The 15749-nt window shown below is 34.6% G+C and overlaps 1 long non-coding RNA gene across 1 annotated transcript; it reads right to left on the minus strand.

The window, feature by feature from the left end:
- Positions 1–10994: 10994 nt before the first annotated feature.
- Positions 10995–12911, minus strand: LOC145980699 (uncharacterized). The gene is made up of 2 exons (XR_014440870.1): positions 12873–12911; positions 10995–11270 (listed from the first exon to the last, which is right to left on the minus strand). It is a non-coding gene; the product is annotated as an uncharacterized LOC145980699 (long non-coding RNA).
- Positions 12912–15749: the final 2838 nt, after the last annotated feature.

Below are 15749 nucleotides of genomic sequence, written 5' to 3' on the forward strand. Positions count from 1 at the left end.
AGATTACTCATTCTAAAATATCTCCATAATTGATTGATTGATTTGGTTTATTTTAATCCGATTTTCTGCCACCTTTGGCTAATCGCGAAGATGAGGATGATATGATGTAATAACAAATGACACCAATATCCAGGCCAGGATTTAAACCCAAGGCACCTGACGCCGTAGCGAGCTGTGCTAACCACATCACCACGGAGTGTTTCGTGTATCGTGCAATATCAACAATTGCAAGGGACACGTGAGATAGGGTAAATCCACGAACGAACAAATGTAAACATGATGTGTTTGCTGCCTCGTTTCGAACATGCAGACTGCAATGTTATTACAATTTATTTGAAAATTATTTGCAATACTAGGAACATGCGAATTTAAAACTCTCTTTCTCTTTTTCTCTTTCCACTCAAAGTGGTTCATCTTGAATGCTCTATTAAAGAAGTTGTAGGATGAAATTAATATGGCATTGAACGGAATTACATTGACTTCGGTACAAACTGCATGTACTAGTTTGTTCCGCACTTAACGATATCGCTTGATTTTGGTACATCAAGGGAAATTCTCGTAATTTACACTATTTTCATGTGTGGGAATTAGTTTTCTCATTTTGTGTCTTTGCTTCCCATTCTTATCATCGAACGTGAAAGAACTAATCAAAAGGAAACCATTGATTACACGTCATAAATTGTACATTTCTATCATTCATTGTAGCAACTTGATATCGACATCGAAATGTAAGAGTAACATTTTCGGAAGACACCAAAATGTTAACTTTTATTTCACCCTAGAAACCACGTTTTGTAGCAAACGAGCGGGATTTTGACATCTAGATGATTTTCCAGGATAATTCTTATGAATTTCTATTCTTCTCATTGTACGTCATTTTCACGTCCTATCTCACGTGTCCCTTGCAATTGTTGATATTGCATGATACACGAAACACTCCGTGGTGATGTGGTTAGCACAGTTCGCTACGACGCCAGGTGCCTTGGGTTTAAATCCTTGCCTGGATATTGTTGTCATTTGTTATTTCATCATATCATCCTCATCTTCGCGAATTATGGATATATTTTAGAATGAGTAATCTTGAATTTCAGTCTGCCCATTATTTGTCTTGGTCAGTTTATAAATACTGTCAGTGATTCTTACAACATCGCAAATAACATTAATGTTTTGGATTTCGCTCAGGCAAGACTCCCAAGTTGTTGTTTTCAAGTCGTCTCTCTTAACGAGGAACGCTAGTGGCAATCCTGCCACGCGCCCCTGGTAGTTATGTCACAGGAAGTGTTTGCTGTGTTGGGTTGCATGCGTACAGGATAGATTTTAAGCGCTTATAGCGCAGAAACTAGGCGCTTTCTAGGTAAACTTTATAGGGAAATGTTACTTGTTTTTATGATATCTACCAGCACCCAAGCGTTGTTGAAAGAATTTTGCGACACCCTGTATAGTTAGTTGTAGCATATCGTGATTACATCCCGTAATCGAATTTCTAACTTATGTCAGAGAAGATTTAAAATGAAACAATTATTTTGTGAAGTTCAATATTAAGTGATCTTGGTTATAGACCGGGCTTCTTGAGTTATTGTAGTTTAGTACAGTATTTATTGTATCGATTAACTCACTTGTTTGTGATTAGGATATTAATCGATATCGTAGCTAGTTACTGCATATTGCGATTACATCCCATAATCGAAGTTCTAACTTACAGAAAATTTAAAATTAAAATATATATTTTGAAAAAACAGAATTCCCATTTTGTCGAGAACTTCAATGTAACTGATTATTTTATCCTGGATTTTTGCGTACAGTAGTAGCATTAGCTTAAAAAATATGTAATACAATATGGTGAAATATGCAGCTAAATAAGTAAAATGGCGCGCATATGCAATTTGCAGAAAGTGCAAATCTTATTTACACATTCCTAGTTATGTTTCTGTCATGAGCGGGAAAAAAGTTATTAATCTAATAAGTTGATTTTACAAGAGAAGTAAAAACATTAGGTTAGGTTAAAGGTGAGAGATAACCTATTTACCAGTTATGCGGGTCACTTCAATGGTCCAGAAAATTGACAAAACTCATTGTGCCAGGAGAAATTTATAATTTTTGATGAAGCAAAGTGAAGTTTGAGAAACACCGAATGAATGCAGTGAGTTGCGATTAAAATTTTATATAATTACGAACATCCACATATTTATTATATTTATTAACAGGGAACGGATTTATATTTAGTTATTTTCACCAAATATGGAGTTAAATATGGACTTACAATTTTAAAAATGTACCTTTTTAATAATATGAGATTACACGAGCTACATAAAATACAATACGCTTACATTGACATTAATTGCAAAACACCACAAAATGTGTTGTCATTTTCTGTTTCCAGAACAATGATTAACAAAATTTTGTTGTAATTGTTTGAACGTGAATATTCTTCTGTTTTCTCTTAAGAAGGATTTATATTGATTAAAACTGCGTTCAATATCGCAGGAAATAATGGGAGTGTATTTCAAATTTGTCAGTTATTCGCAAGAAATTCAACCAACTCTTTTGGTAAAACGGGGACATGTAGTTATTGCACGAATATGGAGTATATGTTGAGAAATGTTCTGAAATCTTGAAATAATATGTGAAAATTATTTAAAATATGAGCTAAAACCTAATATATGTAAAAATATGGAAAATAGAAACTGAATATTTCGAGTCCACATGGCATGATGCGCAAAGATAATACAAAATATAACTGATTTCAGCTTCATACATAAATAAGTATTTACATATGAATCTGTTCCCAGCTTATTAACAATACAACAACGTTTTTATTTTACAAAACCAAAGGAGGGAATTATTTTACGGTGCTTGTGACGAAGCCTATGTTCTAGAATCTTATTCTGGATATGGAATTAAAAACTTTTCGATCTACTTGTTGTTCCCCCAACACAGTCGGCATTTGAAAATTTCCATTTCAATGTGTTCTTGAACTGCAATACTTTCTACGTTACACGTTCCAAAATTGTCATGAGTCTTTAAGAGTAAAGGAGACAAGTTTTTTGCAGCCCCTCTGCGTTGCATTGTGCTGTGAAGACACATGGGGGATGGGTGGCTTATACATTCTCGATCTACGTCATACTCGGGCTACTTATGTATTCCCTTGATTACAGGCTTCGTGCTCTACAGGGATGATTTATGCAGGAAATTGCGGGAAATAATCTACCACCTCAGGAATTGAAAACACGTCTCGTGTATTTAGAACAATCCTCAAATATGTAATTTTATTTAAAACCGTTACGAATTCGTGCAATCGAGTGAACTATGTAGAATAAACGGTAAATGTCTGTTATATTGGAGACACATTTCTTCATTTTTACAGAAGAAACTACTTACGGAAATGAGTTTCTGTAGTATTTTGAAAGTTCTTGGAGGTATTTTCTCACCGTAGAATGCTGCACAACAAGAAATAAGCACTTTTCATATAATAAACTTGTATTTTGTGCAAAGCGACAACATTATGCCGTTGTTTCCATTATGTACCTGCAGATGGCGCGAGCGTCGAAAGTCATGCGGTCTCGCCAGTGTTTCCAAACGTGCCTTTTTTTTTTTTTTACCAGAATTATATTTTTTAATTTCTTTTAACTATGCTTACCTAACCTAACCCAACCTAACCTAACCTTGCCGGAAATGGTTCGTGGGCTATCGTGAATGGTTTTTGGGGCTATCGTGAATGGTTTTCGGGGCTATCGTGAATGGTTTTTGGGGCTATCCGTCAATGGTTTGTGGGGCTATCGGGAATGGTTTTTGGGGCTATCCGTCAATGGTTTTTGATGACATAATGAACACGAAAGTAGGTATTTTTCGGTTAAGAAGGTTGAAACACTGCATACCCACTCCAAATCGACAAAATACAAGCACGACGCGCGATGATCCACAGCTGTGCGTGCCAAATTGTATGTTCCGCAACGGAAGAAAGGACCCAAAAGAATTACTCGTAATCGAAGTTATTTTCGTGTAAAAACCATAATGGCACCTTCAACTATGTTCCGCAATACACAATTGGTAAGTACGAACCATTTTAAAGTGAAAATATGCGATATAAATGTGTCTCCGATATAACAGACAATTACCGAATAAACAAATATGAGACTGCGAATAGTATTATGCGCTGACCTTTTATACATTCCTGTAACTAACTACGCTGAAAAGACAGCGTATTACAGAAAATTCCGGATTCTAGTAATAACTTACCACTTAAGATATGCTTTTACAAAGCTCCTTATCCAAGATCACCTAGCCACACGTTATTTACACCATGGGAAGAACAAAACTGGACATGTGTTGCGATAAGCGATGACCTAGAGAAGTCAATGACCTCAGGACATTATTGTTCACGCTTTATGTTTTCAAGATTAAATCACGTTCGTAAATACCATGCATTGCGTTTATGAAAGATATTTTTCTTTGCGTAATGTGTCATGTTGAGCACACGTTCCCAACGGGAACACAGTTGGGTGCAGCCAACCCCGGTCTGTAGCTAAGTAGTATTTCAATTGTTTATTTTTTCGCTCGTGACGTATCGTGGGAACTAACTAACTAACGAACTCTCTAGCCTTCTTAAACCCGAAGGTTCATGGCTGCAGCAACACAGGCCTTCCATCTGTCCCTATCTTGAGCAAGATCTATATACTCTTTTTCCATCCCTACCAATTTCCTTTAGGTCCATCTCAACGTTGTCCCTCCATCTTCGTCTTGGCCTTCCTACAGGTCTCTTACCATCAGGTTTCCCAACAAGAATCCTGTAAACTCCTCTTTCCTCTCCCATTCGTGCCACATGGCCTGCCCACCTAAGTCTTCTTGATTTAATCATTCTAATAATATCTGGACATGAATACAAATTATGTAGTTCTAAATTATGTAACCTTCTCCACTCACCTGTCTCCTCATCCCTTTTTGGTCCAAATATTTTCCTAAGGATCTTATTTTCAAATACTCTCAATTTATGTTCCTCTTTCAATGTAAGGGACCAAGTTTCACACCCATATAATAGTACAGGCAAAATTACTGTTTTGTATATTTTAACTTTTAGTTTCTTAGATATTAAACGAGAAGACAAAAGTTTATGAAGAGAGAAGTAACATGCATTTCCTGAATTAAGCCTACTTTTTATTTCCTCTTTGATATAATTTTCATTTGTTAATATTACTCCTAAGTATTTGAATTTGGAAACTGGTTCAAACGAGTTGTTATCAATAATTTGATTTTGATTATTACCTAACACTTAGGTATGAAACCAACACTTGGTTTCGGCCTGTAAGCATATATTTAGTTTTCTCTTTGTTAACTTCCAAACCTATCTCTTTAGTAGTTTTGAAAAATATTTTAGCATTATTCTTAATTGTATTTATATCATCCCCTAATAAGTCTACATCATCTGCATATGCTAACAACTGAGTCACACCGTATCGTGGGAACAAATCTTCAAATCTCACATACGAGAAGTGTATAATGCTGCGTAAATGAAGATTCATGAATGAAAAAGTTCATTGTGTGCTAATTGTTCGTAACGAACATTGTAATTGAAGTTGAAATTTGACAAATTTTGCTTCGCATGATTAATTTGCTTGGCATTTGACACTGAAAATTGTGAATATTTGTAGTGATGCATTTTGTGGGAACGCTTTGTATTTCACAGCATGTATGGATTATTCAACTACAGACAGAAGAGAAATGCACAATGCCGTCGTGCACTCTACTTTATAAAAAAATCACACTTTTCTTGTTTCTAACCATCAGACAATTATCTGATACGAAATGTAGGACCACGCTTTTGCATTGAAGCATGTATTTCTACATATCTGTGAATTTACCTACAAGATGCGAAAGAACAGTGTTGCAATATGCACGTATAAAGAACAACAAACACAGATGCTCGAAACAACTGTGAGAAACAAGGAAATAGCAAAGAGTTCATTCACGTACTTAATGTTAATGGAAAGAAGGAATATTTTCACCAGACCTGATAATTTTTTTCAGATTCAGCATGGACTTAACGTTGCTGGAATTTAAACATAGCTACTGACAAAAATGGATTTAGGGAGAATGGCAGACGTTCAAAATCGTTTGAAAAAAACTGTTCCTATTTTGGATTGGGTTAGAATACGCACACTTTTTTTAAAAAAATATTGTGTTCTTTCCCTGTCCGATCTGTCACTCAAATCTTTGCAGATGTATATCTTGTAACATATTAGATTTCAATATATTCTTAGTTCTAGAAGAAGACTACTGTACGTGTAAAATATTGAAATGTTACTAAATTAAATAATTTAAGGCTTATACGAAATATTATTTGTTAATCTGTTACATTTTAGCAGTTGTACATTCAAGAGGTATTCAAAATGATAATTCACAATAACTGCAATTTTTTAATTATTTATTTATTTTATTCTTGACTTGCTCGGAAGCTAATATACAGTAGTTGTTTTTAATACGTTAATGTAAATGGATGTATTGTATTCGAATGAAAAGTTTCGATGGCTTTGATACGTTATCTTTGAATAAAGATGTCCTGAATTCGATTCAAAGGTTTATATCCTAATTTAAGCTGTAAGTCGAATACCGATTAACTATCGAAGAAAAAAGGCAAGCTTAAAAGCGGAAGAAGTTGTTATTAAAAAATTACGGAATCAATTGGGAAGTGACTAAGTTCATTTATATGCTTTATTTAAAATGTATTTAATGCACAATGATCTTGTTAATATTTTTAGAATAGACTCATCATACAAAACGTCAAAAGAACACTAATAAATCGACTTTGTTGGCGTCAGGCTTAGCCTTAAGTGCTTCTCTAAATTAAATTATCACCTATTTTCTCCCCATAACAGTTATTAACTTTGTCAAAAGCTGTCCGGAAATCTTACTTATTAGCCGATAGAGATTTGTTTGAAATTAGAGATGGTAAGGAGATGAAAGAAATGTTTTTTTCCTGCCCCATCTCTAATTTTGGGACTAGTTGCGTTGATCTTTTTCAACTTGAGGCGAAAATGAGACCAAACCATTCGAGAGTTTTTGAGACGAGATCGAAGAGAGTCCGTCTCTCTCCCTCGTAGCTAAGTTAGGGAAATGCTGTTCGCATTTCCTGTGAACACATGTTTATGGACATAATAGAAGGTGAACAAGTCTTATTTAAAGAAGGCGTTTCTTGACCCTGTATTCGATTTTAAAACCATCTTAGGCGCTAGGACGTTTAGATTCCGCCACTGGTGTACACAGAGGGGAACTGATGGGGCTACAGTCCCTTCCGAAATTTTGATTGATTGATTTCGTTTATTTTACTTCGCTTTTCTGTCGCTTTTATCTAATTGCGAAGATATAGATGAGTCATGATATGATGAAATTGATGAATGGACACTCACAAACAACCATGCCTAGGACCCTGGTGTCGTAGCGCGATGTGCTAACCACTTCGCCAAGGCGGCTTGCTCCAAAATTTTGAGACAATTAAAGAAAAACAAAGTGATAAATGCAAAGTCCCCTTAAAATGACACCAGATAACCAACCATTCTTGTCTTTGAACAACTTTTAAAATGAAATATTTTATTGTTGTATCCTGCCTCCTAGAATTACACCTTTACAATTCCAGCCCTTCCGATTTATATAGCTAGCATCTTTACGCTTGCAAGCACAAATTCACTGGTCACCAAGGAGACGAATCCTTTGGAATATTACTGTACGAAATGTTTGTTGTTTGTACTCGTATCTTTGGATCTCAACGGTAGAAACTAGTAATATTATAACGAACCATAATAACAAAACAGCCTAGTGTATTTATAACCACAATACAACTTTTCTCATGTGTAAAAACTGCTTATGAATCGTTGATATTGAACATGCTGCTTCAATACTGTAAAAATTAAATCAACTTTCGTAATTCAGGTGAATCAAAATTTTGATAGTCTTATATGTCGAAAGAAAGAAATTAAACGCTCCTTTATGAGATAACTGAAAATGAGTAAAAACATTAGTAATATATTTTTCCTCAGTTGAAAGATTGAGTTCTAAGGCATCATTCTATTTTGAGAAATGATGAGGTTTTAATTTCACAATTACGTAATGTTATAATTTTTCACGATTCAATAAATATTGATCGTTTAAAAATGGATTGTACTTACTAATCATGATACAAATCATTCATAAATTATCACGTAATTATTTCTACCAGTTTTGACTAAAATAAACACACACTTAAATTTTTCGAATTAAGTGAATCATAAGATATTTCATGAAAATATCATGTTATGCGATACAATTAAAGTGACGAAGATAATCAGAATCTGCAAAATACAAATAGGAAAAAAAAAAACGCTACCGGATTCGATCTTACAACCTTCAGACTGCTAAGAAAAAACTATACCAATGGACTAAGGTGCCACGACAAGATACGCGAGTTATGAATCGATTATATACTTTGTATTGTGGTTTAGGTTTGAACTAGGAATCAGAATATACTGCTTTAACAACTTATAATTGCTTTTCAGTTTAAAAACTTGCCTTTGCACGTTATTTTGTTTAACGTGTAACACTAATTGCGTAAAAAAAATGTCATAAAACATTCATTCTACAGATCTGAAATGCTGAAGCATGGCCTCGGATTGCACACTAGATACATAGCTTGCATTTCTATCTGAAAATAAGCAATTTCAACCCGCTTGAAGTGAAAACTTCTAAAGATTTTTAGTAATTACGAACCATAAATGAACTGTAACATGAAGATATAAGCATTTCTGTGCTCCATTTCAAGTTTTCACTTTGTGCTCTTTTTTGATATGTGGATAACGCAACACTTTTATGTGAACTTTTGGGGGTTAGATTCACTTGATCCCACGATTCGTCACCAGATCGCATGCACTTTGAGTAAACAAACCTTATAATAATAACCTTGGTTGGGTGTGCTGATACAATTCGTTCGGAATTCCCTAATACGATACCATGAATTGCTACTGTCATTATTTACTAAATTTACATTGTTACGTTAACAGCAATGATGCAGATTATCATCATTAAAATAGATCAATATTCTGATTTGTAACCAACACAAGCAAGCAATGTATTCAAGCGATCCCATTCACAGTGCAATCAGAATCAACAATAATGGATTATATTTGCATGTACAGTACAACGTGAAGATATTCCGTTTTAATTGTACAGTTAGTGGAAGTGTGTATAAGCTTGACTACCTTTTGAAGAGTAGGATTATCGTCGTGTAATAGTGACAAATTGCCCATCAGCACGTTTCTTCACTTGTTGTTTATGCAGTGCAGGGTTCAACAAGTGAAGGGAAAATGTCAACAAAGCAAAGGGCAAGGACGTACGATTCATTCTTCAAGAAATACCCACTCGATGTAATAGCAGTGGATAATTTGCCTACTATCTACCAGTTGTACATCTTGTTGCCGTCAGCAAAATAGCCACGTGCAAGTTGAATACCCTTGTATATATCAATATGTCTTTCGGTGAATGCATACGGTAAACAACGTAACAATAATATATCGTAAAGTCACGTACGAAATATGCAGCATATTTCTTTCAAACTCCATGCAGCTAGAAGCTTTCTATAATTTGTCAATTTCTTCACAAAATAGTGAAAAATCAACGTACAAGTTTAACTGTTTGATGGGGGAAGGGGTGAACTCTGGTATATAATTGTCTACAGGAAATGCTTCTGCTTGCAAATAATCTACAAATGACATATTTTTCGGGGGACGAGAATAGGGTACATTATTGCTGTTATTATTTACAATTATTAGAAGAAAACGTTGAAATAATATAAACCTTTAAATGCAAATATTTCGAAAACAACTCTGTTTCTTGTCTACGCATTTTAAATAAGAAATATGCAAAGAGAATCCATGCTCTGTAGTAGAATTTCTCTCCCAATCAACTTCTTGCATTACTTTAATTAAATTATTATTTTTTAGTGTAGTATTATTCTTTCTTAGGTAGTATGAAATCGATGTAAACGAAATAACGTGATCTGTGAGATATCCTTTTGGATGATTCCGATGAAAGTTGTTCCGCAGAAACGTTCAGTGAATCTATGGACGAGCTGGGACGGGAAATAATCAATGACGAAGCTCCCAAGTCACGTGCATTTGTTTAAAGTGACTTCATTCCTGCATTGGACAGAGAATAGTCAGATGTGTTGTCAGGGAATGTACGGAACACGTTTGAAAGTGCGAAACTACATTTGTTGGTGCTGTTGCCGTCCATGATTAATTATGCGTGCACGGTTATTAACTGAAGGACATTTTTGGATTTGCGAAGGTGAAGCTAAAGTTCTATGGGGTGATTACATACCTAAATTTGCAATTACTTGAATTTTTCTATGAATGAAAACACAATAAAATCACTTTTTGATTGAAACTTTTATCGCAATATTCCATAACTGTTATTTTTTGTTAATGTGGCAAATTCAATGTTGCCAAGCACAAAAACGTTATACAATTTAACATAGATAGGAAACAAACGTTATTTAACAGCAACTTAAACATTTGAAGTAAAATACATAATTATAATTGTACATTTAAAAATGAACATAAGAACGAAAAATGAACTTGCGCTGTAATAGATTTGGCGTTTTAAGTTCACTTTATGCACAATAAGGCTAATTGGGACTGGATATACAGTTTAAAGTGGGATCCGAACCACTGTGTGTCTCCACCAGGTATCGAACCCGGGACCCCTTGATTACAAGGCGACGACGGGGAGGCTCACGCGCTGTAATGGAGAACAGTCACATGCTTCATGCATAAGTTTACATGCGACGAATCTAATATTACAAATGCAACTTATTGTATTATATTTGGAGAGGGAGTCCTTCCTGGCAAAATGAAAACTAATCTATGTTAAAAGAGGTACTTTTAGGAGGAGGGTACCTTTTGTTTTAAATCCACCCTGTGAATGTTGTTCGTACAATATTTTCAAGATCATATGGAATAAAGTACATAAAATTATTGATGCAACAATTTATTTCAATTCTACATGTTTCTAAATACAGATATAATCATGATTTAACCGTAGAATCCGCCAAGACCGTATCCCAGACCGTAGCCTCCAAGACCATAGCCTCCGATGCCATAGCCGAGACCAAGACCGTAGCCTCCGTAGCCAAGACCGTAGCCCAGACCGTAGCCTCCCAAGCCATATCCCAATCCAATGGCTCGCTTCTCTCTGTTAGCTTCTTGGGCGAAAGAAACAGCCAAGAGAGCGAAGAGGGCGAGCAGAGCCTGAAAAGAAATAGGTTTCATACATTTTAATTTTATATCATGCTAGCTCATTGTGTCATACTAATAATTTGATTTTGGTAGAGGATTATGTTATTCTGTAAGCCATTTGACACCACCATGAGGTGGGTTCTATGAAAATGCATTTTATTCTGCTCTACAGGGTGGTCAGAAAGTCGTTTTATATATATATATATATAACAAAGAAAACTTAGCATTTGAAGTTGTAAAATATCTTAAAGTAGAACTCGCTTAGACAGGGTTATCAGCACAGTGAAATAGGCTTTGCCCACCTTTCTGTCCATCCGAATAAGTTACAAGATTAATTCTCAGTACATGCACACAGATACACTAATGGATAGAAAATTAAGATATATATAGAATGACATACATAAATACTAGAAAGTGATCCAGAAACAGGGGAAGTTAGAAGTTTGGAAAGAGAGTGAGAAACAAAGGGAAGGAAACATGGAGAGCAAAGGATGAAGGAAGATATAAATAAAGAAACATGAAAAGAGAGATTGAGAAGTATAAGGGAACATGGAAGGAAGGAGACAGAACGAGAGAAAGAGTTACAGAGAAAGAGAAGGGAAAGGTAGAAAGAAACATGTAAGGAAACAGTTGGAAATAATGAAAGAGAAAGAAATACAGATAGAGAAGTGGATGATGAAATAGAAAGAGGAAGAAGGAAAGAGTGAAAAATGTAGTTACAAAAAGAAATAAGGAAACCTAGGAAGATAGAAAGAGAAACAGGGCAAGTAAGAAGTAAATAAAATTATGATGAAACAGATCGAAGGAAAGAAAGAAAGAAAGATAGAGAAAATTGATAAAGAAATATAAAAAGAAGAAGGGAAGATAGCCTACAGAGAGAAAGAGATCCTCAAATCACCTGAACTGAGCCAACTCCTTTCTTGAGATACTCCAAGTTTTCTTATGATTCTTCCCTATCAAGATACGAGCATGTAAACATATTGTGATAGAACATTCTGTTATGTTTCATGATGCAAAAAGTGAATTGTGTGTCTTGATAGAATTTCTTGCATACAGGTGATGAATTTGTAATAATATCAAAGTTTTGTTCGAATTCTTCTTGTATGCTCAGTAAGGTAATCGGTAAAGAACCTATCGAAAACAAAATGGTCTACGCTATCAGGAAGGCCTAATGAAGCGTTCCGTATTATTTGTTCTTCATCTAATAAAAATTCAAAACAATAAGTGATATGCTAATTTCATTGAATTTAATGCTGTTGTTTTTTAAGAATCCAGTTAAATTTTACTACCAGATTAGGCCATAATGAAGATTTTTAATTGGAACATTCCCTTCCATATTTCCCCTTTCCGTAATACATTCCATCATGGACGAAGAAGGTAAGGCCGCTTCGTAATAGAATAAGCAAAGATTACAAGATTCTATATCCCTTGGAGGCATATAACAGTCACACGGATACCACTTCAAATCCTCCCCATTAACCGGTATGTTCCTAAAATGAACTTAATTTTCTCGAAACTTTGCTGGAGAAGATTAGTGTGTACAGAATGGTGTTACGTGCTCTTGCATATTTTTGAAAATATCTTCCTTTCAATAAAGATTTTGTCGTTACTTACCAAAACCTTCATGGTTATTTAATGCAGTGGTACACTTTGCTTCAGTGATGTTGGTTACACTGTAATGCTGGCTTTATATACTTCATATCTTGGCTTTTACTTGCCGGGAAAGTAGAAAAAATCATGCTTTGCCGGAAACTCTGAATAGATTTCTCTTTTTCTCACGGTCAAGTGTTAAAAATTGTCAATATTTCTTTTCCGTTAATGAACTGTTTTAAGCCAATAAGAGAGGATGTGCATTTCGTAACTATAATTATCCTAATAACCATTTCAGTGTTCTCCCATATTAAGAGGAAGAGAGAAAGGAGCCTATATTGTGGCTCTTGTATGATTCTCATATATAGTGATTAGATTACATTTGAGTGGCTGATCTGACGTACAGTGGGATCCACTAGTATTGCTCGGCAAATTGTCCACAACTATTTTCATTATTTTTTCTCTTACGTCCTATGTGTTTTTAAGCGATGGATTTTATGTACGCTGGTGCAGAAGTTGTTTTAAGTTTTCTTTGAATCCTTGAAGCTCTTATTGGGTCAAATGAAAAGCACGAACATGGTGATGGACAATTTGCATGGTAATACTTATGGATTTCACTGTATATGCAATGTTTTCTCTAACAACTACAACAGTACATAAGCTGGGTCAACGCTATGTCTGTTATTACTTCTACGACCACTTATTTGTATGTTTTGACCATTATTTGAACATGTATAGTTAGACAGTAATTTTTCTTTCTATGTTCTATCCATGAATATTACCGTGCAAATTGTCCATGACTATTTTCATTAATTTTTCTCATATATCCAATATGTTTTTAAGCGATGGATTTTTATGTATAATGGTGAAGAAGTTGTTTTGAGTTTTCTTTTAATTCTTGAAGCTCTTATTGCGTCAAATATAGTGCACGATCAAAGTGATGGACAATTTGCACGGTACTACTCACTACTCATGGATCCCACTGTACCCATACTTCACAGTTCTGATTAGTATACTTAGGTTACAATAATTGACAGTGATTCAACTGGGGGCAAAGATAGCTTATTTCCCCTTGTAGATAGTGTGGGGCAAAAGTGGCAAAAAGGGGGGGAGCTCTCGCCTCCTCCAATCGCCGCCACTGGTTATTGTTTTTGTTTTTATTCATTTTTATTATTGTAAGAATACAATATAATTATCTAATCCAATCTAATCTTTGAAACAAATAAGATCTTACGTAAGTTAGATGAAAATGATTTAGAGAGAACAAAATTATGCTACTAAAAGGTATTTACAATTGTAGCATGTTTTCTACATTTACTACTCCAGTTCTAACGAACTAACTAACTCTCTAGCCCTCTTAAACCCGAAGGTTCATGGCTACAGCAACACAGGCTTTCCATCTTTCCCTATCTTGAGCAAGTTCTATATACTCTTTTCCATCCCTACCGATTTCCCTTAGGTCCATCTCAACGTTGTCCCTCCATCTTCGTCTTGGCCTTCCTACAGGTCTCTTACCATCAGCTTTCCCAACAAGAATCCTGTAAACTCCTCTTTCCTCTCCCATTCGTGCCACATGGCCTGCCCACCTAAGTCTTCTTGATTTAATTATTCTAATAATATCTGGACATGAATACAAATTATGTAGTTCTAAATTATGTAACCTTCTCCACTCACCTGTCTCCTCATCCCTTTTAGGTCCAAATATTTTCCTAAGGATCTTATTTTCAAGTACGCTCAATTTATGTTCCTCTTTCAATGTAAGTGACCAAGTTTCACATCCATATAATACTACAGGCAAAATTACTGTTTTGTATATTTTAGCTTTCAGTTTCTTAGATGTTAAACAAGAAGACAAACGTTTATGAAGAGAGAAGTAACATGCATTTCCTGAATTAAGCCAGCTTTTTATTTCCTCTTTAATATAATTTTCATTTGTTAATATTACTCCTAAGTATTTGAATTTGGAAACTGGTTCAAACAAGTTGTTATCAATAATTAGATTTTCATTATCACGTAACACTTGGTTTCGGCCTGTAAGCATATATTTAATTTTCTCTTTGTTAACTTCCAAACCTATCTCTTTAGCAGTTTTGAAAAATATTTTAGCATTATTCTTAATTGTATTCACATCATCCCCCAGTAAGTCTACATCATCTGCATATGCTAACAACTGAGTCACACCATTTAATTTTAGTCCTTCTTTAGTTTCTTTTACCTTCCTAACAGCATATTCTAAGGCAAAATTAAAGATCAATGGAGATAATGCATCTCCTTGTTTTAACCCATCATGAATAGTAAATTTGTCAGACATATTAATACCCACAAGAATTTTACTTTCTGTTTTACTGGTGCATATTTTTATCATACTAACAAGCTTCTTAGGTATTCCAAACTCTACTAATATATTATATAATTTATCTCTTTTGACCGAATCATATGCTTTTTTGAAATCAATGAATAGCTGATGGACATTTTGATTATATTCCCACTTTTTTTCAAGTGTCTGTCTGATGTGAAAAATTTGATCTGTAGTTCATCTGTTACGTTTACATTGATAATCACCTATAATTTCATTAGAATATGGGGTTAGTCTTGTTAAAAGAATGTTAGATAATATTGTTGAGAGTAGAGAAATTCCACGGTAATTATTGCAATTCATTTTATCACCTTTTTTAAACACAAGGAACAATTATGGATTCTTTCCACTGTTGAGGGATTTCTTCTTTATTCCATATTAAACAAATTAATTTATGAATTTGACATATTAACGAATTTCCACCATATTTAATTAACTCAGCTGGTATTAAATCAATGCCAGGTGCTTTGTTATTCTTTAGCCTTTTAATAGCATCTTTAACTTCAGTCAAGTTAGGTTCTGGAACTAAAGTTTCTGCTGTGTGT

The sequence above is a fragment of the Lepisma saccharinum genome, chromosome 28 (genome assembly GCF_977018435.1).
Source record: "Lepisma saccharinum chromosome 28, izLepSacc3.1, whole genome shotgun sequence".
Lineage (NCBI taxonomy): Eukaryota > Metazoa > Arthropoda > Insecta > Zygentoma > Lepismatidae > Lepisma > Lepisma saccharinum.